Source organism: Triturus cristatus, chromosome 1_1, assembly GCF_964204655.1.
Source record: "Triturus cristatus chromosome 1_1, aTriCri1.1, whole genome shotgun sequence".
NCBI lineage: Eukaryota > Metazoa > Chordata > Amphibia > Caudata > Salamandridae > Triturus > Triturus cristatus.
This window is the reverse complement of record NC_140579.1, coordinates 155,697,844-155,722,603: the sequence shown is the minus strand read 5'-3', so window position 1 is coordinate 155,722,603 and position 24,760 is coordinate 155,697,844. Positions and strand designations below refer to the sequence as shown.

Sequence of the window (24,760 nt, the reverse complement as noted above, 5' to 3'; positions counted from 1 at the left end):
CCTCGTTAAAGGCGATGGGGCCAATACCATGTTTTGAATAGAGCTCGTATGTGGAAGTTCCAACCGAAGGAATCGGACAAGAGTCCTCAAGCCGGGAATCCCTATTACAACCAAAGCAACCAAGTTTTCCAAACTTAGTCAGACCAGGCATCTCGTAATTTCACCGGACTGTTCACAAACTTCAAGGGGGTAAAACTCTGTTTACGCAGCACAAATGCACTTACCCCTTGGCTTCGGCTATTGCAATAGTCGAATCTAAGGACCAAAGAAACAAAGGAACAAAGAAACAAAGGACCAAAATTGTGGGAGCGACCCACCAAATACTTAACTAAGGATGTCTTCTTACGCCAACAGAGGTCCGTCTATCGTCTTGCCTTACCATATATCACCAAAGGAAGGGCCAAGGCAGGGCGGCAGTCAGGGCAGCAGTCATCAGTAGCCGTCAGGAAGGAGTAACCACGCTGAAAAAGACCTTCGGACCACTTTCGACATACAGGGGTCGCTTGACGTGGCTCGCGAATCCTCCAGAATTTTCTTGCGGGGTTCCTCACGACTTTCAGGCAGAACCACTACCACTGAAGCCGCCCCACGTTGGGCACCAGTTGAAGAACCAGAACTTTATGGGCCTGGCGGCGCAGGGTACGCCTTAATCTCCGGGGTTCACCTGCTCAGCTACACAGAGACACGGGACACTCTGTCAGGCGTTAAAAGATCGGATTTATTAGCTGCAGCTAGTACAGTTATTCCAGAAGTACACGAGGTAGGTTCTCAGGACACTGCCACTTCACTCCGTGGCGCACAATCTTATATAGTACATATGTGAAATATACATTAACCAAAAATACACCCAAAACATACAAGAAAGAGCCAATAAGAAAGGTTGGAAAACAGAACAGAACCAATAGAAAAGGTTTGAAAATAAAGTATCAGGTAACTCGAAGAAGCCTCTCCTCCAACTGTGTTTGTCACCCCTCCCCACGTACAAATGTACAAATTCATTAACAGGTTTGTAACCAACTCACAGGTGGCAGATACGTTTGTGTGTTTTGGAGGACAGTTGTGAAACAAGAGAATACTAGCAGAGGACAGCGAAGGCCAGACGATAAGATAAAGTCAGAAGAGAATAGTGTGAACCAACAGATAGTTGAGACGGGGATTAGAAAAACCAGACGGGGATTAGTGTACTCGGCCAGTCCTAACACCAGCTTTGTAAATAGAGGCCAAAGGTTTATTTTGACACGATGCTGCAGGAAAAGCAGAAAAGACTCTGTTCGCCATGCTGCCTGAGTGAGGGCAACACAAAATGGTGGCAGAGCACCAAATGGCGGGTCGATTCGATCACGATCGAAAATCGAATTTTCTCACAGGAAGGAACCAGGCGATGTCGTGAAGATGCAGGTGAAGAGGTGAAGCTTGTCACAGCAGCCACAGGTACCAGGAGGCGTCGAGGACAACTAGAACCAGGAGGCGAGCTGTCCCACAAGAGCTCTTGCTGTTGGCGGCGTCGATGTCGAGTTTGGACCCAACAAGCCTTGGCAAGCGCAACCCACGCAGAATGAAGCATTCGCTTCTGTTGCAGACCAGGAAGGCCTGAGGTGCTTTGCTTCCACAAGGAAGCAAGGGCCAGTCTGGAGGAGCCAAACCAGTGGTGAAAAGTCAAGGGTTCGTCGTCACAGAGGTTACTAGCCAACGGGCAAGCAACCGGACAGACGCGTCAAGCAGGAAAATGCAGAAGGGCCCCACGTAGAACTCATGGAGTGTGGAGGGCTGATCTTCGGTGCAGATGGTGCTCGGGGTTAGGGCTTCTCAATCCCCAGAGCACAACTTTGAGGATGCCTCAGAAGCTACGCTGGAAGCAAGTAGCCAATTTTCCCAGGTAGCCGGTCCCACGTCTCTCGTCGCCTCCACGGATCTCAGCTTTGCTGTGGATGTGGATCAGGGTCGGAGAAGTCTGGAAGTCAAGGCGCTGGTCGGGCTCTGCAGTCGGTTCCTCGTAGAACTTTGGGCAAAGTAAACGGCAGGTCGCTTGATGGTGCCTGTTTGCACAGGGTGGCCACTCCTTGGCCACATGGGAGATTCTTCAGTCTTCTTCCGTAGTCGAATGTCGAAGGTCCAGAGTTTCTGTTCAAGTTTCAGTTATCAGGATAATCCAAAGTCCTAGGGACTCAGCTCCCACTCTTATACTAATCTGGGGGGCTGGGTTACCTGCTAGGTCCCTCCTATGGGTGGGACCAGGGAGGGGGTGGTTACACCCCCTTCCCTTTGTCCAGTTTCGCGCCAGGAATGGGGCTGGAGCGCCCCAGCACCGGTTTGAACCGGACTATGCATGGGACACCTTGTGTGCCCCAGGCAGTGTCTCGTTTCATTCATCCCTCCCTGCCCCAATACACTAAGTCCTGTCTAGGGTGGTGCTAGCACCTCCCAAGGCAGGAAACCTATTGTCCAAGCCTCCCTCGATGGAAGGACTCCCAGCAGCAGGAGGTCAGAGTTGTGTCTGTGGCAGCAGCATCCATTTTGTGATGCTGGGGCTCTGGTTAACTTTAACCGGGTAGTAGGTCTTCAACATTTCTTCTCCCTCTAGAAAGTAGGAATACTATCCTCATCACCAGAAATGGTGTGGGGGTAGCATTCCAAAGTGTTAGACACCTTACACGACATGTTTTGATAAAACCAAACCATAGTTACCATAACCGCGAGGATTATAAGGCACTTTAAGAGTATATGGTAGGGGATATCATAGAACAGCTATAAGGACATGGTTCCGAAAGCTGCAGACAGGCTCAGCTCATGCTAGAGCACCATCTCACATGTTACCAAGCACTCTGCCTTCAGGATTGTTAAGGCCTGCCATAGAAGTGACTGATAGGTTACCCATGTGTCTATATATAAGGTAGGTATAGGAATACTACACCTAAGCAAGGGGTGATTACACGACATTGCCCCAGCTGAGTGATCAGCCAGTTGTGTCATAATGGAAGGCCAGCCAGGGGTGGCATAATACATGCTGCAGCCCCTGGTAGGCCTAGGGTACACCTATGCCCTGGGTACCTAAGGTACACTGTACAGGGCCCTAGAAGGTGATCCTTACCAATTGGGTTATGTACCTAAAGTACATAGTATGAATTTAGAGAGAGAACAGCTGGGCTGTGGGTCAGATTGGCAGGCCCACAGCCACATCTAAGTCGAAAACCAGTGAAGCAAAAGCAAAAAGTGGGGGTGAACATAGAAAGCAGACCCTACTCTCCTGCAATCGCCATTTTTGCATGCACCTACGGAATGAGGGGGTACATGTTTTGAAAATATTTATTTACTGATTAAAAATGAACACCCTTTGGCTAGCCTACAGACAGACAGAAGCATGTTTCATGCCCTGCCAAGGATCTAGAATCTCACTAAAGTATGTATCTGTCTGTAGAAGGAGAAAACTGAATCCTCATGATCGATTTGCCCGTGCCATCAGTCTTGACATTCTTGAAGAATGGACGATTTACCGCACTGATGACAGTGCCATTAGTGAACCAAGAGGCACGGCAGATGTGAACACTGTATGTGACCAGGATATAGAGCAACATTGTCTATATTAATTCAAAAACAGGTTTTTGTACAGCTCATATTCTGAACGCATGCATTTGAAAGTGCTTCTCTTGATTATGAAAAAAAAGTTTAAGTTTTGGTGAAATAAAATATTTGCCTAAGATCACACAATTTAAGCATGGAAGCCAATTTTTAACTAGCCAGGTTGTTTCACAAACTACGAGTATTATATGGAGGCCCCCCTGTTTCACACAAAGCACAGTCAGAGTGATCTAGTTGTGTTCATTGGCAGAGATCTGCATATGTGTATAAACTAGCACACCATACCAACTGAACAAACCACCAGATTGTTGTACTGCTGCTAAGTGAAATCAGCATTTTCTCTTCTTCTTTAATGGCACCCTTCATATCTTCCTCACCACCATTTCACTAGTCAAGTAATTTTAAGACTTGACTAGTCTACTGGACAGGGATACGTTATTCTGATGAATAAAGCAGTTTTAATGATTATTTTTAATCAAACACAAGTCAAAGATGTCTGAACAATGAGAATGCCTCAAGGCAGCAAGTCAGGTCTCGGCTAGAGTGAGAAGTTGCAAACAGGTAGCAGTGAGTTCCTGCTCCACTATGTAGTTCTGCTCTACCCTTAGAAGCTAACTTGGTCCCCCCTAACATTTCAGTTATTTGGGGCACACAAGCACTTCACTCCACTTCACACACAGTAGAATTCATTGCTCTTTATTTTGAGGTTGACAGGCTCAGAGGGGCCCAGTAGCAGCCCTCACTCCCTCTTCCAGCTGACAGAGCGAGGGGGTGGGGGAAGGTTCACCACACCACTGAGTTACAGATAAGAAGGTGAGGAAAAAACAGCTTCAACCTTTTGAAATGGAAATAGAGCCATTGCGCTGCCTGTTCTCGCCTGGGTCAAGTTTTGCCTTTTCTGTTGCTGTGTGCAGATATTGTGGAAATACCAGTGGGCGGTGAGGCTTGCAGAAATGTCCCTAATGCAGACCCCCTGTGCGGTTCTCTCACCTTGGGGCACAATAAAGGAGGGAAAGAATGTCTTGCTTCTAAAGGGGTATCCATGCTCCGAGCAGATGGCCTGTGCCCACAGCCACTTGCACGGTTAGGTTGTGCGCACTTAAAAAATGCAGGACATTCTTTTTCTTCACCCTATGGATCAATCTGAATTTTAATATGGCCTGAATACGCTTGCATAAGACTTTGAGTGCTAATAAAAGAATGGCATTTTTTTTGCGGTTTTATATAGCGCGAACTCGACCTGAAGGTATTAGAGCGCTTTACATGAGCGCCAGTTACATTTACACAAGGACTGTCACATTCATTTATTTTTCTATATGTAGCACTATTAAATTGGCGCCACTGCACGGTAAATCAAATGTGTTATGCAGAGGGGACATTTGGTTGTAGAGTCCGAAAATGCGCCTTCTAATCCAAGCTCACGTCCCCGCTTTACCAACGTGGTATAATCTGGACAACCTCTTTACCTATTAATTATCCAGTGTACTTTTACAGTTAAAGTTAGCAATTAAGCAAGCCTTAGCCTGGCAGCTCAAGAAAGAAACTGCAGCGCTGCGGCAGCTTAAATGAAATGCGTACAACGGGCTTAATTATACACACTAAAATACTAGGCACCGGCCAATTGAGCATTTTCTCACACAAATGGGAAAGATATCGCCCATTTGTGAGGGAAATTGCCCAGTATGGCAATTCTGTGTCACACATCTGGTGTGAAAGGGGGTTCTAATCAGCTCTCTGCATAGCAATGGAAACGTGCACAGTTGGCACGACTTACAGCACGGCTACAATAGCAACGGTTGGTCACATCTGTTGGTACTTCAGGTGTGGAATTAACTGAATTCTGGGGCTCCCGGAGCTAGGGCACTGACGCTGAACAGCATGGGCAACAAAGACACTCGTTCCTGATATGTTGTCAACAGCACAAAAAGGGAGGGGGGGGCAGGGGCACAGTGAAGTTGAAATGCAAGGCTGAAAGTGCTGCTAACAGCTATATATTGATATTCAAAACCCTACAAACGGAGGCAGCATAGAGCTGGGAGGATTTGGTAAAAGGTCACAAGCCGTAGTAAACACGCAGTGACTGGGCCCCAATAATAGGAACTCAGTGGGTTCATGGTCAGGCCAGGCTTGAAACCCGATAATCTTTGAAGTGCAATATCCACCCTACTACCTCGCCCTCCTCCCTTACATTAACCAAACGCATCAGGTTCATTTAGCTTCAGGCTGGACACAATCCTCCGGCCCTCCCCCCCCCGGTCCTTTGGGTGTTGCTCTATTCCAGTGACTTGCTCTTTAGAATATAGGTGACGGCCCCACCTCACCCCCTGGTGTGCACACAACCATGGAGGCATTAGCTAGCTGCAGTCAACATGTAGTTTTCGGTCAGGCTTGTGCGCCCCATCATCATCATCTTACAGGTTAATAGCGGGAAGGTAGGTGGAAGAGGGGGTTGGGGGACAGGGGGTAGGGCTGCAGCCTCAAGGAACACAGATGGAACCGTCCTACCTGAACCGGTAAGACAGGGGCAGCAGCGTGAAGAGCTGTAGGCTGGAAAGGCCGATCTGACTTCCCACCTTACCGTGGTTGATGCAGATGCAGCGTTAACCGGATCCTTTGGTGGGCTTCTCTGGAAGTGGAAGCCAGTGATGTTTACAGTGGTCTCTGCTAGCGCCTCGGCCACAGCCCCTCCAAAACCCCGCAGTCGGCTCTCGCTCACTCAACCCCGAAGCAACGAGGATAGGAAGCCGGTGGCAGCAGTGATCTCTGGGTGCCCATGGGACAGGAGGACTAGGTAGAGGCGGTGGCAGGGTCCTGCGACATAACAAGGCCTCGTGTAAACAAGTGGGGGCAGAATTTCAACTTATTTGCGGATCCCCCGGTACTGCGGCACTGCTTTACTGTGCCCTCTGCTTCAGCGCCCCCACGTTTTATGCTCAGTCTCACGCTCCAATAGCAGGGATGAGTGCCCACGCTTTCTGGAACCACAAGGTTACACAGGGTCTCTCACAGCAGGCACCCCGGTTCTATTCTAATTATGGAGCGATCTGCAAGCTGAGCAAAATATAACCCTTTTGAACACTCTACAAGTGCTATGGCGAGCATTATGGTAGTGCTTATTTTACCTTAATGTATTGCCTCGCGGCGGCCACGAACTCCTACTTGCAGAGACTGAGTGATGTTTCACTCCCTCAGCCAATCACTGTCTAGAGCCCAGTTATGGGCTGCTAGCCAATCAGAAGCCTCCAAAGGCTCCTGGCACGCTTCTCTGATTGGTTGTGAGCCTCATAGTGCCCACAGCCTGTTTCATTTACGTGATTTAATGTCTACTTGTCCGTCGGACGAAATAGACATTAAATCTTCTTGCCCACCGATAAAAACAACTTGGTTCGGGCGTCGGGCGAAATGATTCCCCCACCCCTGACTACTCACTCTCTACTACTCTCTACTACTCACTCTCTACTACTCTCTACTACTCACTCTCTACTACCCACTATCTACTACTCTCTACTACTTACTCTCTACTACTCACTCTCTACTACTCACTCTACTCACTCTACTACTCTCTACTACTCACTCTCTTCTACTCTCTCTACTACTCTCTACCACTCACTCTCTACTCTCTACTACTCATCCTCTACTCTCTACCTCTCTACCTCCACCTCTACACCTCTACACCTCTACACCTCTACCTCTACACCTCTACCTCTCTCTTCACATACACATATGCACATATAAATATGCATATATATGCATATGCATTTATATATATATGTATGTATATATCACGCTTAATCCTCCGTAGCTTTTCCCCGCTTACGATTCTCCACAAGAGAGAGGCACGAACCCAACTTGTAGTGCATATAGTCTTTATTTCTCTGTCGCCATAACGCGTTTCGGCTCGCCTGAGCCTTGATCACATGACAGTGGACTGAGAGAAAGAACACCTTTTTAAAGTGACAGTGCCAATGAGATCGTGACCACGTGATCAGCATACTCCGCTAATCCCGTCATAGACATGAACAACAGACATCACATTCGTTGTTGACAAAACAGGTAAGGTTACATAAAATATCATATCAACCTGAATGACTAAATAATACTCTTATAAAATTATTGACAGATATTGCCACATGTTTTGAAGCTTTGTATGCTGTTGTAAAACGTCAACGTTGTCTTATCGTCTGGTTAGTACGTCACGATCAAATTAAAATCAATAACAATAAACTACCACAATTGTTGATTGAAAAAAGTGCTTAAGTGTGGAGTGCAAAATGTGTGCAAAGACAGCCTAGGAGTGTATACTGTGTAAAAAAAATGTTTTTCATTTTTTTGCAATAATTCGTTACATTTCGATTCTTTGGTTATATCGGTTTCATATGTTTAAAGTGAAAGCAGCATGACCGATGGATGGGTCGAAAGATAAATAGTAGTGTCCCCATATTTATGTATGCTTTCGTCAAACCAGTTTGACTGTGTTTTTGTTGGGACACTATCCGAGCCTTAATGCACCAATAATAGAGTAAGGTTAAATATGTTTTACTCAAAGAGACACTGGTTAAGTCCTATATCAAAGGGAATGTGATATGTGCATCAATGCTGTTATATAGTCTGTACAAAATAAGGTGTAGTCTACGACTGAACATATTGTACTGACAGACCTTAGTAAGAAGTGTCCAAGTCAGAGTCGTAGAATTGTGCAAATTTGCTAATAAATAGATAAAAGGTGTTAAAATACCTGGGAATACTTTTTAAAAAAATACTTGTTTAAAAATACTTTATAAAAAAAAATATATATATACTATCTCTCTGTCGACCTTTCCCTGTAATGAGACATGTGGATAGGTGCAAACTGGAGAGCAAATTCCACAATAAATATATTAAAAGATTAAGACTTCAAAATCTTATAAATACCTTAAAATAATTGTACAAAATATATGACCACATTTTTTTAAAAAAACCAAGAAATTAATGTTTTTCATTTGCGAATTTATAGGACTGCAAAGTTAAAACCAGTGTGTTAAAAAAAGGGGTGTTTACTAGCTACCAGTGTCATCGATTGGTGCTAAGATTGAACCTTCTAAGTCTGCAAGGAAAATATCTTTCTAGTTGTATCTATTCTAATCATATGGTGACCAGATCTTATCTTTCTTGGAGTTAAGTCAAGCATGTGTATAAGTCTTCAGTAGCGTTCAGACCTGAAGGGTATTTGGTATCTAACTGTAGGATGTACCTAGTTTCGAGTTTTCTGAGTTTATTCTCTCGATTGCCACCCCTTCTGCTTGGTGGTACAGTGTCAATTACAAAATATTTAATGTCTACTTGTCCGTCGGACGAAATAGACATTAAATCTTCTTGCCCACCGATAAAAACAACTTGGTTCGGGCGTCGGGCGAAATGATTCCCCCACCCCTGACTACTCACTCTCTACTACTCTCTACTACTCACTCTCTACTACTCTCTACTACTCACTCTCTACTACCCACTATCTACTACTCTCTACTACTTACTCTCTACTACTCACTCTCTACTACTCACTCTACTCACTCTACTACTCTCTACTACTCACTCTCTTCTACTCTCTCTACTACTCTCTACCACTCACTCTCTACTCTCTACTACTCATCCTCTACTCTCTACCTCTCTACCTCCACCTCTACACCTCTACACCTCTACACCTCTACCTCTACACCTCTACCTCTCTCTTCACATACACATATGCACATATAAATATGCATATATATGCATATGCATTTATATATATATGTATGTATATATATATACATACATATATAAACATATATATAATCTGCATATCTATATAAATACAAATATAAATGCATGCTTACATATACATATATGCATACATATGCATGTTATGTACATGAAAGTTTGAAAAACACTAATAAAAGCAAAGCTAAAAAGCCACCTAATTACAAACAAAATTGCTTTAACTTAAACGAGGGCGAGACCTATTGATTTTCAATGCTTGTTTACTTTGGTTCCATCAAGAAGGCATTCAGATGTGTCACACATTTGCCATAAATTCAGGATGTTAGCACTCTAGTTGCTCATTAGATCACTGTAGTAAAGCTACTGCTCACCAGGGAAGTCTGCTGCTGGTATTCAAAGTGCATGTTTTAGTCTGCATGTCAGAATTTTGTAATGAAATAGAAGAGGATTTGAGAAGTCAAAATGTGCCCTAATTTTTCTTTCTGCAGCACTAATCATAATTTCTATGGCAAAATGAACCCTCTCATTTTGTTCCTTTGCAAATTAAATGTTTTAAGTGTTACCACTTTATTCCAATCAAGATGGCTTCAGGTGTGCCATACTTTTGTCATAAGTAAGACTGTTAGCGCTCTAGTTGTTCTTTAGAACACTCTGGGACATTCTGTCATTGGGCTATACTTGGGCTACATTTGGGTGATATTTGTGCTACATTTGGGCTCTTTTGTCTCTGGTGGCCATCTTGGGAGACTTATTTGTTATGAAGTTTCCTAATTTCCTTCATTTACTACAGTCTCCTCCGTAGGAAATACTTTCAGTTTTTTACTTTGATTCCATCAAGAAGGCATTCAGATGTGTCACACATTTGCCATAAATTCAGAATGTTAGCACTCTAGTTGCTCATTAGATCACTGTAGTAAAGCTACTGCTCACCAGGGAAGTCTGCTGCTGGTATTGAAAGTGCATGTTTCAGTCTGCATGACAGAATTTTTTAATGAAATAGAAGAGGATTTGAGAAGTCACTCAAAATGTCCCCTAATTTTTCTTTCTGCAGCACTAATCATATTTTCTATGGCAAAATGAAGCCCCTCATTTAGTTCTTTTTTTAAAGTAAATGTTTTAAGAGTTACCACTTCATTCCAATCAAGATGGCTTCAGGTGTGCCATACGTTTGTCATAAGTAGGACTGTTAGCGCTCTAGTTGTTCTTTAGAACACTATGGGAAGCTGCAGTAGAACACAAAGGAATCAACTGACAGTCTCTTCCCTTGTTGGATGTACATGTTTTACTGATAATGTCAGACTTCATTCTCACATGACTGAGAAAGATAATGTGAATTTACAGAAAATATGCTCTCAGTTTAGCTTATAGATCACCTTCCAAACCTCTGTGGGAAAAGCATGAGTAAGTAGATTTCTCTCAAACATGATTCATGATATCCCAGCAAAAGGCTTTTTCACATGGTAAAATCACCTTAGAACACACCACAATTCCTAAAATGAGTATGGTACCATCAGAAAATGATTTATAATGTAACTAATGTCTTAAAACCTACTATTAACTGCAATGCTTTTTAATGAGGTGCTATGATGTATATTGGTCCCAAGATGGCTGCCAACACTTCTTGGATGAAATGCTTACAGCCAATCAGATCTCACGATGAGATGTGTGGTTAGGCACCGCCCAGATATATCTACTGAACGGATTTACACCATTTAACCAAAAGGCAAGAGTGTGAACCAAGGGCTACCTCTTTGCCAAAATTCGTGTAATTCCGTTCAGCAGTTCGGGCTGCAGCTGCGATTAACGGTTCCTATGGAAAATTGCATAGGGAAAACACATTTTGGAACCCCCTTTTTTCTTGGCCCCTGTGAGAAGTTGGCCTGGTATATGATGCTCACTAGTTAAAGTGATCACCTTGTACCATGCCAAGCAACCCTTATGGTGTGGTTGTAAGTCAACCTTTTCGGACTAGCTGCCCTAGTGGTAGCGTAGGCTAAGCAGTCTTTGAGGCTAAACTCGTGAAGCGTGTTAAGCCAGCTGTTTTACCAAATGCAACCCCCTTTTATACCAATGAAAGGACACCACACAGATATATATTCAAAATATATATGTATTTATTTCTCAAAGTAACCCCTAGTCTCTTTATGAGCACAGGAGCACAAATCGTCAAACAAGATTACAGTAGAATACACAGAAGTTGCACTTTATATGGATAGGCCCTGGTGGCCGCTCAAACCATATACTAAAATAGTGGTATAAGTACCACAAACAGAAAAGGGAAAAGGCCTAGGGCCTCTAGAATCGCTGGGCCTACAAGGAGCTAACTTCAGTTAGTGACCAGGAGGTCCACGGGTGGCGTGTGCAGAGCAAATAGTCACACGCGTGCTCCCATAGGTTTCAATGGGTGCGTAAAAAGTACAAAGTTACTGCAAAAAGGATCTTCCGGATGGACTAGGAACTCAAGATTGGAAACACAGGCACTAGAGATGATACTCTACACTTGGGCACCGGAGTGCCAACTTTACCTCACCCACAGGAAGCGGGTGCATAGGTGTCGAAGTGCGTCGGGTTTCTTCTATCTGTTCCGTGGAGCCTGAAGACAAAGATGCTGCAGGCGGTCGGTCCGGGAGAGATGCGGTGGATTCAAGAGTGGATCGGTGTTGTAGAAGACCTGTAAGCAGAGGGGACAGTGTTCACAGTCACTAGCCAGTGACCAGCGTGGCACCAGGTGGGTACCAGGCAATGTCGGGTGCAAACAGGAAGAAAGGTGTAGCTTGTCTCTGCAGCCACGTGGTCCCTGGAGGTCGACGACGTCCAGGAGTCGGTTCACGAGCTGTCCCACGCAGGCTCTCGCTGTCGGCGGTGTCGGCGACTTGATCAAAGCAAACAAGCCTTGGCAAAATCAATTGTTGTGGAGAACAAGATAAGCTGATTGTTCTGACCAGCAAGGTCCGAGGGACTGCTCCTTTGGAGGGGAGCAAGGGCCAGTCTGGAGCAACCAGACCAGCGGTGTATTTCTTGAAGTTCGTCGCCAAGATGGCCACTAGCCAGCGGGCCAGCAACCGGTTAGGCGCGTCAAGTGGCAAAATGCAGAAGGGCCCCACGCAGATCGTGGAGATGCTGGAGGGCTCACCTTTGGTGCAGATGCTGCTCGGGTGTTGGGCTTCTCAGATCCCAAAGCACAACTTGGAGGGAGCCTCGGTTGTTGCGCTTGCAGCTTGTCGTCGTCGTTCCAAGATGGCTGGCTCCACGTGTCTCGGTGCCTCCATGGGTCTCCTCTTTTCAGGGACTGTGGATCGGGCGGTGAGAGGTCTGGAGGTCTAGGTCTTGTCAGTCTCTGGGCTCGGGCTCCGGCGGGAGGCGGCGGCAAAGCAGACGTTGATTCGCTGGATGGTGCTTGCGTTAGCAAGGTGGTCACTCCCTGACCACAGGGGAGATTTCCTTCAGTCTTCTGTGCAGCAGAATGTCGAAGTTCCCGTCTTCTTCTTAGTTTCAAGTTGATTCCAGGATGTCTGAAGTCTTAGGACACAGCTCCTACCTTTAAGCGGATTCTAGGGGCCGGACTACCTGCTAGGTCCCTCCCTATGGGTGGGACCAGGAAGGGGGTGGTTACACCCCCAATCCTTTGTCCAGCTCGCCCCAGGTCCGGGACTGGTGTGCCCCAGGACCGGTTTGAACTGGCATATGCACCGAGGCTCCTTGTGAGCCACAGGCATATCTGGTTTCTTTCAAGCCCTACCTGACCAATACACAAAATCCTGTCTGGGGTGGTGCATGCACCTCCCCTGGCAGGAAACCCTTTGTCCACACCTCCCAGGCTGGAAGGACTCCCAGCAGCAGGAGGGCAGACTTGTGTCTGTGGTGGCAGCATCCATTTTGTGGAGCTGAGGCTATGTCCGATTTTACCCGGGTTTCAGGTACTGTACATGTCGTGTCCCTCTAGAAGGGTGGAATGCTAACCCCGTCGCCAGAATTGGCGAGGGGTTAGTATTCCAATTCGTATGACACCTTACTCGACATGTTTTGATAAAGCCAAACCAAAGATAGCATTTAACCGCGAGGTTCATAATGCACTTAAGAGTATATGGTATGACGATATCTGGAAACAGTAGAAGGAAGTTGTTCCGACCACTGCAGACAGGCTCAGCTCATGCCAGAGCACCATCTCACATGGAACCAAGCACTCTGCCTTCAGGATTGTTAAGGCCTGCCATAGGAGTGACTTATAGGTTAACATGTGTCCCATTTAAGGTTAGGTATAGGTATACTACACCTAAGTAAGAGGTGGTTACACCAACTTACCCCAGCTGAGTGATCAGCCAGTTGTGTCAAATTTGTTAGGCCAAGCCTGGGGTGGCATAATACATGCTTCAGCCCCTGGCAGGCCTCAGATACACCAATGCCCTGGGTACCTAGTGTACACTGGTACAGGGGCTCACAGGGTGATCCAACCAATTGGGTATGTACCTAGGGTACATGGAGTCCATTTTAAAGAGAGAACAGCTAGGCTGAGATCCTGAATGGCAGGATCTCAGGCCAACTAAGTCGAAAAACCAGCTAGACACTAGGCAAAAAATTGGGGGTAACCATAGTCAGATATCCACCTTCCTACACAACCCCCCCCCCAAACGAAGGGAGATAAGGCTGACCTTGACCAGGTAAGCCTATATTGCCCAAGTGGCCATATAAGGAGGAACCAGCACTGGCATGGTTACCCCCTGTCTCATGGACCACTAAGCAATCCCTCACCCTAAGGGTATCAGAGGGTCTCCACCATAGGGAATCTCTACCTTTGGTGTGTCTTGGCAAAGTAAAAGGCTGGGGTTGAGATGGAATACTGAAGTGAGTGTCCTCAAAGTGAGGCCTCAGCTTCCTCCAATCATCCTCCACCATGGATGCCTTTCTTTCCTTAACTGAGTTGCACTGTGCTCTCAGGGTCAGCCTCTGGCTACCTAAAGCTGGAGGCTGGGTCCCTTTTGTGGGCTTACTGGAGGGACAGGTCAGGTCTGGGGCCCTAAGGTCCCATGTTTGCCTGCGCCCAACAGAATCCCTCTGGGGGAGGTCCCTAACTACCTGTAAAGGAGATCCCTCAGGAATGTTTTTACCCATCACCTGACTAGGTCTACTAGCCAGGCAATCCTCATTCTTTTGATGGGGGGGTTCTTGTGGACAGGGGCCCTCTGGGGGTCCACTGGCCTCCCTGACCTCTGCAGCCCTGGGCTGACTGGGGCAGGGTAGAGAGAGGCAGGCTACCTGCACCAGACTGGGTCCCACCTTGGAAGGGGCCACTGACATCAGAGGCTCTGCCAGGCCAGGCCTGGCTACCTCTGGGGCAGTTCCTTCACAAGGGGTGAGGTCAGCTCCCTGAGGAGGCTGACTTTTTCCTAATGTCTGGGGAGAGGGAGACTTTTCTTCCTCCCCACTACTCTCTGTTTGTGTGGAGTGATCCATAGTTTCAGGCTTCACTACACCTATGTCAGTCTGAGTATAGGCTGAGACCATTACAGCCTTGCCAACCTTTTCAGGGGGGCACTCAGTTTGTGTTTGAGCTGTGACTGTCACAGCTCTGCCAGTCTCTACAGGGAAGTCTGTCTGTGCCTGGGCTGTGGCTACCACTGCCCTTCCAACCTTTCCAGGGAGGAAATCTATTTGGACAGGGGTTGTGAATGGCCCAACCCCACTACCCTTTTGTGAAAGGCCTACCATTTTAGAATGGGTGTCTTGTTCAACTCCAGCCCAGGCTGAGAGTTCTAAGTCATTCCCTAGTAAGCAGTCCACAGGCAAGGTTGGGGACACTGCCACCCTTTTAGGGCCAGTGACACCTCCCCAGCTGAGACATACCTCTGCCATGGGATGACTGTTCTGTTTGCCATCAATGTTAGTCACCTGGTAGGAGAAACCAGGCAAAAGCTGCTCAGAGGGAACTAGCCAATGGGCCACCATTGTGATGCTAGCTCCAGTGTCTCTGTAGGCCTCAGCGTTGGTACCATTGATGTAGGGCTCCTGTCTGTACCTACCCAAAGTGTTGGGACAGGCAGTGAAGTTGGCAAACCCCATGCCACCATCACAGACAAGAGTAGTTTCTGTAGGGGAATTGGCTAAGCCAGGGTCCCCCTGTGTTCCCCAAGTGAACCCACCCAGACTTCTGGGGGCACTCCCACCACCTGGGGGATTACTGCTGACAGTAATAGGTGGTGTGACAGGAGTAATTGGAGGAACAGTTTTGTTTTTAGCCCTTGGGCAACTGCTGTCAGTTTTCCAATGCCCAGGAGTTTTACACTCATGGCAGTAAGGCTTTTTACCTGTGGTAGAGGAGGGAGCTTGGGACCCACCACCCTGTGTGGAGTTTTGGGGCCCTGAGGAAAATTTCTCTTTTGCTTTATCCCCACCCTTCTCTTGAGGTTTGGTGGTATCTTTCTTTTGGTCACCACCCTGATTCTTAGGCCTGATCCTGGTCCTGACCCATTTATCTGCCCTCTTTTCCAATTCTTGGGGAGAGGTAAAATCTGAGTCTACCAGGTGTTGATGGAGGAGCTGGTTTTGACAGTTACTTGAAATCTGTTCTCTCATCATCAAATTGTACAATCCTGTATAATCAGATACCTTACTTCCCAGCAACCAACCCTCCAAAGCCTTAGTGGCACATTCAACATATTCAGACCAGTCCTGAGTCTGTGTCTTCTGGGTGTCTCTGAACATTAACCTGTACTGTTCAGTGGTTAAGCCTAACCCATCAACTAGGACACTCTTCAGGGCTCTGTAATTTCTGACATCCTCCTCCCTAACAGTGAGGAGTCTGTCTCTGCCTCTTCCTTCAAAGGAGAGCCAGAGGATTGCTGCCCACTGGTCTTCAGGAACCTGCTGTACTTTGCAGGCTCTCTCAAGAGCAGTCATCCATTTGTGGATGTCATCCCCACTTTTGTAGGGGGGCACAACCTTAGACAGGTTCCTATTATCAAAGACCCTATCTTTGTCCCTAGGGACAATGCTGCCACCAGTGGGTATAGACCCACTCTCTCTAGGTCGCCTAGCCTTACTCAGTTTCTCTTCCATCAGGGCTACCTCTAGCTCCTGCTTCCTGATCCTCAACTGGGCTTCCTGCATTCTGGCCTCATGTTCCCTCCTCTGAGGGGTGGTCATCCTTCTCCTGGAGTGACCTTGAGAGCCTCTAGAGGCATGAGAAGCATTAGAGTCACCTGAGCGATTCCTTTGCCTCCCAAGCCCCTGGTTAAGTCCACTGGGGAGATCCAATGGGATGATCCCATTGTCAGTCCCCAATAGCCTTAGTTTAGCTGGGCCAAGTATAACACTTGGCACTGGGCTAGTTCTCCCTTCATCCTCACTACTTTCTGTATCCTCACCACTTTCCTCCTCTGTAGTATGATTCTCATCTAAGGGATGGCTATTGGAAAGGGGTACTTCAGTAGCAACTTCAGAAGGGGGGCCTCCTGTTCCTGACCCTAAGGGGCCTAACTGGGAAGCTTTCTTGAGTTCTCTCTGATTTTCATCATTTTGCAAGAGTTCTCTGAGCTCAGCAGAGGTAGGGTTCTTGGGCTGTTTAAGGCCTCTAAGAGTTGCCAAATGCCTGAGCTCATTCTGGTTAAGGGTAGCAAAGATGGATGGTGCCCTCTGGGGGTCACTCTCAACAGAGATGGGTACAGTGGACCCCTCTGCCCCAGCCATTGCTCTTAAGTGTGGGTGGATGTGTTACAATCTACCTACACTTGGGTTTACCTACTAAACCTATCTAGTAGTTGTAGTCAGGGTGTGCTACTCCCTTTGCTCTACAACAACTAAGTTCAGTAGAACTTATGTATATCTAATCTTGTTTTATATGTACCTACAGGTACCTATGTGATCTTTCAATTGGTAACCAAGAGATTACAATGGTAAAACACAGCAAGCTCAAATCCAACCGCTGCTCACCAATGTGAGAAGTTGGCCTGGTATATGATGCTCACTAGTTAAAGTGATCACCTTGTACCATGCCAAGCAACCCTTATGGTGTGGTTGTAAGTCAACCTTTTCGGACTAGCTGCCCTAGTGGTAGCGTAGGCTAAGCAGTCTTTGAGGCTAAACTCGTGAAGCGTGTTAAGCCAGCTGTTTTACCAAATGCAACCCCCTTTTATACCAATGAAAGGACACCACACAGATATATATTCAAAATATATATGTATTTATTTCTCAAAGTAACCCCTAGTCTCTTTATGAGCACAGGAGCACAAATCGTCAAACAAGATTACAGTAGAATACACAGAAGTTGCACTTTATATGGATAGGCCCTGGTGGCCGCTCAAACCATATACTAAAATAGTGGTATAAGTACCACGAACAGAAAAGGGAAAAGGCCTAGGGCCTCTAGAATCGCTGGGCCTACAAGGAGCTAACTTCAGTTAGTGACCAGGAGGTCCACGGGTGGCGTGTGCAGAGCAAATAGTCACACTCGTGCTCCCATAGGTTTCAATGGGTGCGTAAAAAGTACAAAGTTACTGCAAAAAGGATCTTCCGGATGGACTAGGAACTCAAGATTGGAAACACAGGCACTAGAGATGATACTCTACACTTGGGCACCGGAGTGCCAACTTTACCTCACCCACAGGAAGCGGGTGCATAGGTGTCGAAGTGCGTCGGGTTTCTTCTATCTGTTCCGTGGAGCCTGAAGACAAAGATGCTGCAGGCGGTCGGTCCGGGAGAGATGCGGTGGATCCAAGAGTGGATCAGTGTTGTAGAAGACCTGTAAGCAGAGGGGACAGTGTTCACAGTCACTAGCCAGTGACCAGCGTGGCACCAGGTGGGTACCAGGCAATGTCGGGTGCAAACAGGAAGAAAGGTGTAGCTTGTCTCTGCAGCCACGTGGTCCCTGGAGGTCGACGACGTCCAGGAGTCGGTTCACGAGCTGTACCACGCAGGCTCTCGCTGTCGGCGGTGTCGGCGACTTGATCGAAGCAAACAAGCCTTGGCAAAAGCAATTGTTGTGGAGAACAAGATAAGCTGATTGTTCTGACCAGCAAGGTCAGAGGGACTGCTCCTTTGGAGGGGAGCAAGGGCCAGTCTGGCGCAACCAGACCAGCGGTGTATTTCTTGAAGTTCGTCGCCAAGATGGCCACTAGCCAGCGGGCCAGCAACCGGTTAGGCGCGTCAAGTGGCAAAATGCAGAAGGGCCCCACGCAGATCGTGGAGATGCTGGAGGGCTCACCTTTGGTGCAGATGCTGCCCGGGTGTTGGGCTTCTCAGATCCCAAAGCACAACTTGGAGGGAGCCTCGGTTGTTGCGCTTGCAGCTTGTCGTCGTCGTTCCAAGATGGCTGGCTCCACGTGTCTCGGTGCCTCCACGGGTCTCCTCTTTTCAGGGACTGTGGATCGGGCGGTGAGAGGTCTGGAGGTCCAGGTCTTGTCAGTCTCTGGGCTCGGGCTCCGGCGGGAGGCGGCGGCAAAGCAGACGTTGATTCGCTGGATGGTGCTTGCGTTAGCAAGGTGGTCACTCCCTGACCACAGGGGAGATTTCCTTCAGTCTTCTGTGCAGCAGAATGTCGAAGTTCCCGTCTTCTTCTTAGTTTCAAGTTGATTCCAGGATGTCTGAAGTCTTAGGACACAGCTCCTACCTTTAAGCGGATTCTAGGGGCCGGACTACCTGCTAGGTCCCTACCTATGGGTGGGACCAGGAAGGGGGTGGTTACACCCCCAATCCTTTGTCCAGCTCGCCCCAGGTCCGGGACTGGTGTGCCCCAGGACCGGTTTGAACTGGCATATGCACCGAGGCTCCTTGTGAGCCACAGGCATGTCTGGTTTCTTTCAAGCCTTACCTGACCAATACACAAAATCCTGTCTGGGGTGGTGCATGCACCTCCCCTGGCAGGAAACCCTTTGTCCACACCTCCCAGGCTGGAAGGACTCCCAGCAGCAGGAGGGCAGACTTGTGTCTGTGGTGGCAGCATCCATTTTGTGGAGCTGAGGCTATGTCTGATTTTACCCGGGTTTCAGGTACTGTACATGTCGTGTCCCTCTAGAAGGGTGGAATGCTAACCCCGTCGCCAGAATTGGCGAGGGGTTAGTATTCCAATTCGTATGACACCTTACTCGACATGTTTTGATAAAGCCAAACCAAAGATAGCATTTAACCGCGAGGTTCATAATGCACTTAAGAGTATATGGTATGACGATATCTGGTAACAGTAGAAGGAAGTTGTTCCGACCACTGCAGACAGGCTCAGCTCATGCCAGAGCACCATCTCACATGGAACCAAGCACTCTGCCTTCAGGATTGTTAAGGCCTGCCATAGGAGTGACTTATAGGTTAACATGTGTCCCATTTAAGGTTAGGTATAGGTATACTACACCTAAGTAAGAGGTGGTTACACCAACTTACCCCAGCTGAGTGCTCAGCCAGTTGTGTCAAATTTGTTAGGCCAAGCCTGGGGTGGCATAATACATGCTTCAGCCCCTGGCAGGCCTCAGATACACCAATGCCCTGGGTACCTAGTGTACACTGGTACAGGGGCTCACAGGGTGATCCAACCAATTGGGTATGTACCTAGGGTACATGGAGTCCATTTTAAAGAGAGAACAGCTAGGCTGAGATCCTGAATGGCAGGATCTCAGGCCAACTAAGTCGAAAAACCAGCTAGACACTAGGCAAAAAATTGGGGGTAACCATAGTCAGATATCCACCTTCCTACACAACCCCCCCCCCCAAACGAAGGGAGATAAGGCTGACCTTGACCAGGTAAGCCTATATTGCCCAAGTGGCCATATAAGGTGGAACCAGCACTGGCATGGTTACCCCCTGTCTCATGGTCCACTAAGCAATCCCTCACCCTAAGGGTATCAGAGGGTCTCCACCATAGGGAATCTCTACCTTTGGTGTGTCTTGGCAAAGTAAAAGGCTGGGGTTGAGATGGAGTACTGAAGTGAGTGTCCTCAAAGTGAGGCCTCAGCTTCCTCCAATCATCCTCCACCATGGATGCCTTTCTTTTCTTAACTGAGTTGCACTGTGCTCTCAGGGTCAGCCTCTGGCTACCTAAAGCTGGAGGCTGGGTCCCTTTTGTGGGCTTACTGGAGGGACAGGTCAGGTCTGGGGCCCTAAGGTCCCATGTTTGCCTGTGCCCAACAGAATCCCTCTGGGGGAGGTCCCTAACTACCTGTAAAGGAGATCCCTCAGGAATGTTTTTACCCATCACCTGACTAGGGCTACTAGCCAGGCAATCCTCATTCTTTTGATGGGGGGGTTCTTGTGGACAGGGGCCCTCAGGGGGTCCACTGGCCTCCCTGACCTCTGCAGCCCTGGGCTGACTGGGGCAGGGTAGAGAGAGGCAGGCTACCTGCACCAGACTGGGTCCCACCTTGGAAGGGGCCACTGACATCAGAGGCTCTGCCAGGCCAGGCCTGGCTACCTCTGGGGCAGTTCCTTCACAAGGGGTGAGGTCAGCTCCCTGAGGAGGCTGACTTTTTCCTAATGTCTGGGGAGAGGGAGACTTTTCTTCCTCCCCACTACTCTCTGTTTGTGTGGAGGGATCCATAGTTTCAGGCTTCACTACACCTATGTCAGTCTGAGTATAGGCTGAGACCATTACAGCCTTGCCAACCTTTTCAGGGGGGCACTCAGTTTGTGTTTGAGCTGTGACTGTCACAGCTCTGCCAGTCTCTACAGGGAAGTCTGTCTGTGCCTGGGCTGTGGCTACCACTGCCCTTCCAACCTTTCCAGGGAGGAAATCTATTTGGACAGGGGTTGTGAATGGCCCAACCCCACTACCCTTTTGTGAAAGGCCTACCATTTTAGAATGGGTGTCTTGTTCAACTCCAGCCCAGGCTGAGAGTTCTAAGTCATTCCCTAGTAAGCAGTCCACAGGCAAGGTTGGGGACACTGCCACCCTTTTAGGGCCAGTGACACCTCCCCAGCTGAGACATACCTCTGCCATGGGATGACTGTTCTGTTTGCCATCAATGTTAGTCACCTGGTAGGAGAAACCAGGCAAAAGCTGCTCAGAGGGAACTAGCCAATGGGCCACCATTGTGATGCTAGCTCCAGTGTCTCTGTAGGCCTCAGCGTTGGTACCATTGATGTAGGGCTCCTGTCTGTACCTACCCAAAGTGTTGGGACAGGCAGTGAAGTTGGCAAACCCCATGCCACCATCACAGACAAGAGTAGTTTCTGTAGGGGAATTGGCGAAGCCAGGGTCCCCCTGTGTTCCCCAAGTGAACCCACCCAGACTTCTGGGGGCACTCCCACCACCTGGGGGATTACTGCTGACAGTAATAGGTGGTGTGACAGGAGTAATTGGAGGAACAGTTTTGTTTTTAGCCCTTGGGCAACTGCTGTCAGTTTTCCAATGCCCAGGAGTTTTACACTCATGGCAGTAAGGCTTTTTACCTGTGGTAGAGGAGGGAGCTTGGGACCCACCACCCTGTGTGGAGTTTTGGGGCCCTGAGGAAGATTTCTCTTTTGCTTTATCCCCACCCTTCTCTTGAGGTTTGGTGGTATCTTTCTTTTGGTCACCACCCTGATTCTTAGGCCTGATCCTGGTCCTGACCCATTTATCTGCCCTCTTTCCCAATTCTTGGGGAGAGGTCAAATCTGAGTCTACCAGGTGTTGATGGAGGAGCTGGTTTTGACAGTTACTTAAAATCTGTTCTCTCATCATCAAATTGTACAATCCTGTATAATCAGATACCTTACTTCCCAGCAACCAACCCTCCAAAGCCTTAGTGGCACATTCAACATATTCAGACCAGTCCTGAGTCTGTGTCTTCTGGGTGTCTCTGAACATTAACCTGTACTGTTCAGTGGTTAAGCCTAACCCATCAACTAGGACACTCTTCAGGGCTCTGTAATTTCTGACATCCTCCTCCCTAACAGTGAGGAGTCTGTCTCTGCCTCTTCCTTCAAAGGAGAGCCAGAGGATTGCTGCCCACTGGTCTTCAGGAACCTGCTGTACTTTGCAGGCTCTCTCAAGAGCAGTCATCCATTTGTGGATGTCATCCCCACTTTTGTAGGGGGGCACAACCTTAGACAGGTTCCTATTATCAAATACCCTATCTTTGTCCCTAGGGACAATGCTGCCACCAGTGGGTATAGACCCACTCTCTCTAGGTCGCCTAGCCTTACTCAGTTTCTCTTCCATCAGGGCTACCTCTAGCTCCTGCTTCCTGATCCTCAACTGGGCTTCCTGCATTCTGGCCTCATGTTCCCTCCTCTGAGGGGTGGTCATCCTTCTCCTGGAGTGACCTTGAGAGCCTCTAGAGGCATGAGAAGCATTAGAGTCACCTGAGCGATTCCTTTGCCTCCCAAGCCCCTGGTTAAGTCCACTGGGGAGATCCAATGGGATGATCCCATTGTCAGTCCCCAATAGCCTTAGTTTAGCTGGGCCAAGTATAACACTTGGCACTGGGCTAGTTCTCCCTTCATCCTCACTACTTTCTGTATCCTCACCACTTTCCTCCTCTGTAGTATGATTCTCATCTAAGGGATGGCTATTGGAAAGGGGTACTTCAGTAGCAACTTCAGAAGGGGGGCCTCCTGTTCCTGACCCTAAGGGGCCTAACTGGGAAGCTTTCTTGAGTTTTCTCTGATTTTCATCATTTTGCAAGAGTTCTCTGAACTCAGCAGAGGTAGGGTTCTTGGGCTGTTTAAGGCCTCTAAGAGTTGCCAAATGCCTGAGCTCATTCTGGTTAAGGGTAGCAAAGATGGATGGTGCCCTCTGGGGGTCACTCTCAACAGAGATGGGTACAGTGGACCCCTCTGCCCCAGCCATTGCTCTTAAGTGTGGGTGGATGTGTTGCAATCTACCTACACTTGGGTTTACCTACTAAACCTATCTAGTAGTTGTAGTCAGGGTGTGCTACTCCCTTTGCTCTACAACAACTAAGTTCAGTAGAACTTATGTATATCTAATCTTGTTTTATATGTACCTACAGGTACCTATGTGATCTTTCAATTGGTAACCAAGAGATTACAATGGTAAAACACAGCAAGCTCAAATCCAACCGCTGCTCACCAATGTGAGAAGTTGGCCTGGTATATGATGCTCACTAGTTAAAGTGATCACCTTGTACCATGCCAAGCAACCCTTATGGTGTGGTTGTAAGTCAACCTTTTCGGACTAGCTGCCCTAGTGGTAGCGTAGGCTAAGCAGTCTTTGAGGCTAAACTCGTGAAGCGTGTTAAGCCAGCTGTTTTACCAAATGCAACCCCCTTTTATACCAATGAAAGGACACCACACAGATATATATTCAAAATATATATGTATTTATTTCTCAAAGTAACCCCTAGTCTCTTTATGAGCACAGGAGCACAAATCGTCAAACAAGATTACAGTAGAATACACAGAATTTGCACTTTATATGGATTGGCCCTGGTGGCCGCTCAAACCATATACTAAAATAGTGGTATAAGTACCACGAACAGAAAAGGGAAAAGGCCTAGGGCCTCTAGAATCGCTGGGCCTACAAGGAGCTAACTTCAGTTAGTGACCAGGAGGTCCACGGGTGGCGTGTGCAGAGCAAATAGTCACACGCGTGCTCCCATAGGTTTCAATGGGTGCGTAAAAAGTACAAAGTTACTGCAAAAAGGATCTTCCGGATGGACTAGGAACTCAAGATTGGAAACACAGGCACTAGAGATGATACTCTACACTTGGGCACCGGAGTGCCAACTTTACCTCACCCACAGGAAGCGGGTGCATAGGTGTCGAAGTGCGTCGGGTTTCTTCTATCTGTTCCGTGGAGCCTGAAGACAAAGATGCTGCAGGCGGTCGGTCCGGGAGAGATGCAGTGGATCCAAGAGTGGATCGCTGTTGTAGAAGACCTGTAAGCAGAGGGGACAGTGTTCACAGTCACTAGCCAGTGACCAGCGTGGCACCAGGTGGGTACCAGGCAATGTCGGGTGCAAACAGGAAGAAAGGTGTAGCTTGTCTCTACAGCCACGTGGTCCCTGGAGGTCGACGACGTCCAGGAGTCGGTTCACGAGCTGTCCCACACAGGCTCTCGCTGTCGGCGGTGTCGGTGACTTGATCGAAGCAAACAAGCCTTGGCAAAAGCAATTGTTGTGGAGAACAAGATAAGCTGATTGTTCTGACCAGCAAGGTCAGAGGGACTGCTCCTTTGGAGGGGAGCAAGGGCCAGTCTGGAGCAACCAGACCAGCAGTGTATTTCTTGAAGTTCGTCGCCAAGATGGCCACTAGCCAGTGGGCCAGCAACCGGTTAGGCGCGTCGAGTGGCAAAATGCAGAAGGGCCCTACGCAGATCGTGGAGATGCTGGAGGGCTCACCTTTGGTGCAGATGCTGCTCGGGTGTTGGGCTTCTCAGATCCCAAAGCACAACTTGGAGGGAGCCTCGGTTGTTGCGCTTGCAGCTTGTCGTCGTCGTTCCAAGATGGCTGGCTCCACGTGTCTCGGTGCCTCCACGGGTCTCCTCTTTTCAGGGACTGTGGATCGGGCGGTGAGAGGTCTGGAGGTCCAGGTC

The 24,760-nt window shown here is 48.0% G+C and overlaps 1 pseudogene; it reads right to left on the bottom strand.

Annotated features, from left to right (window-relative positions):
- Nucleotides 1-5,926: 5,926 nt before the first annotated feature.
- LOC146869880 (protein BTG2 pseudogene) lies at nucleotides 5,927-7,436 on the bottom strand (annotated as a pseudogene).
- Nucleotides 7,437-24,760: the final 17,324 nt, after the last annotated feature.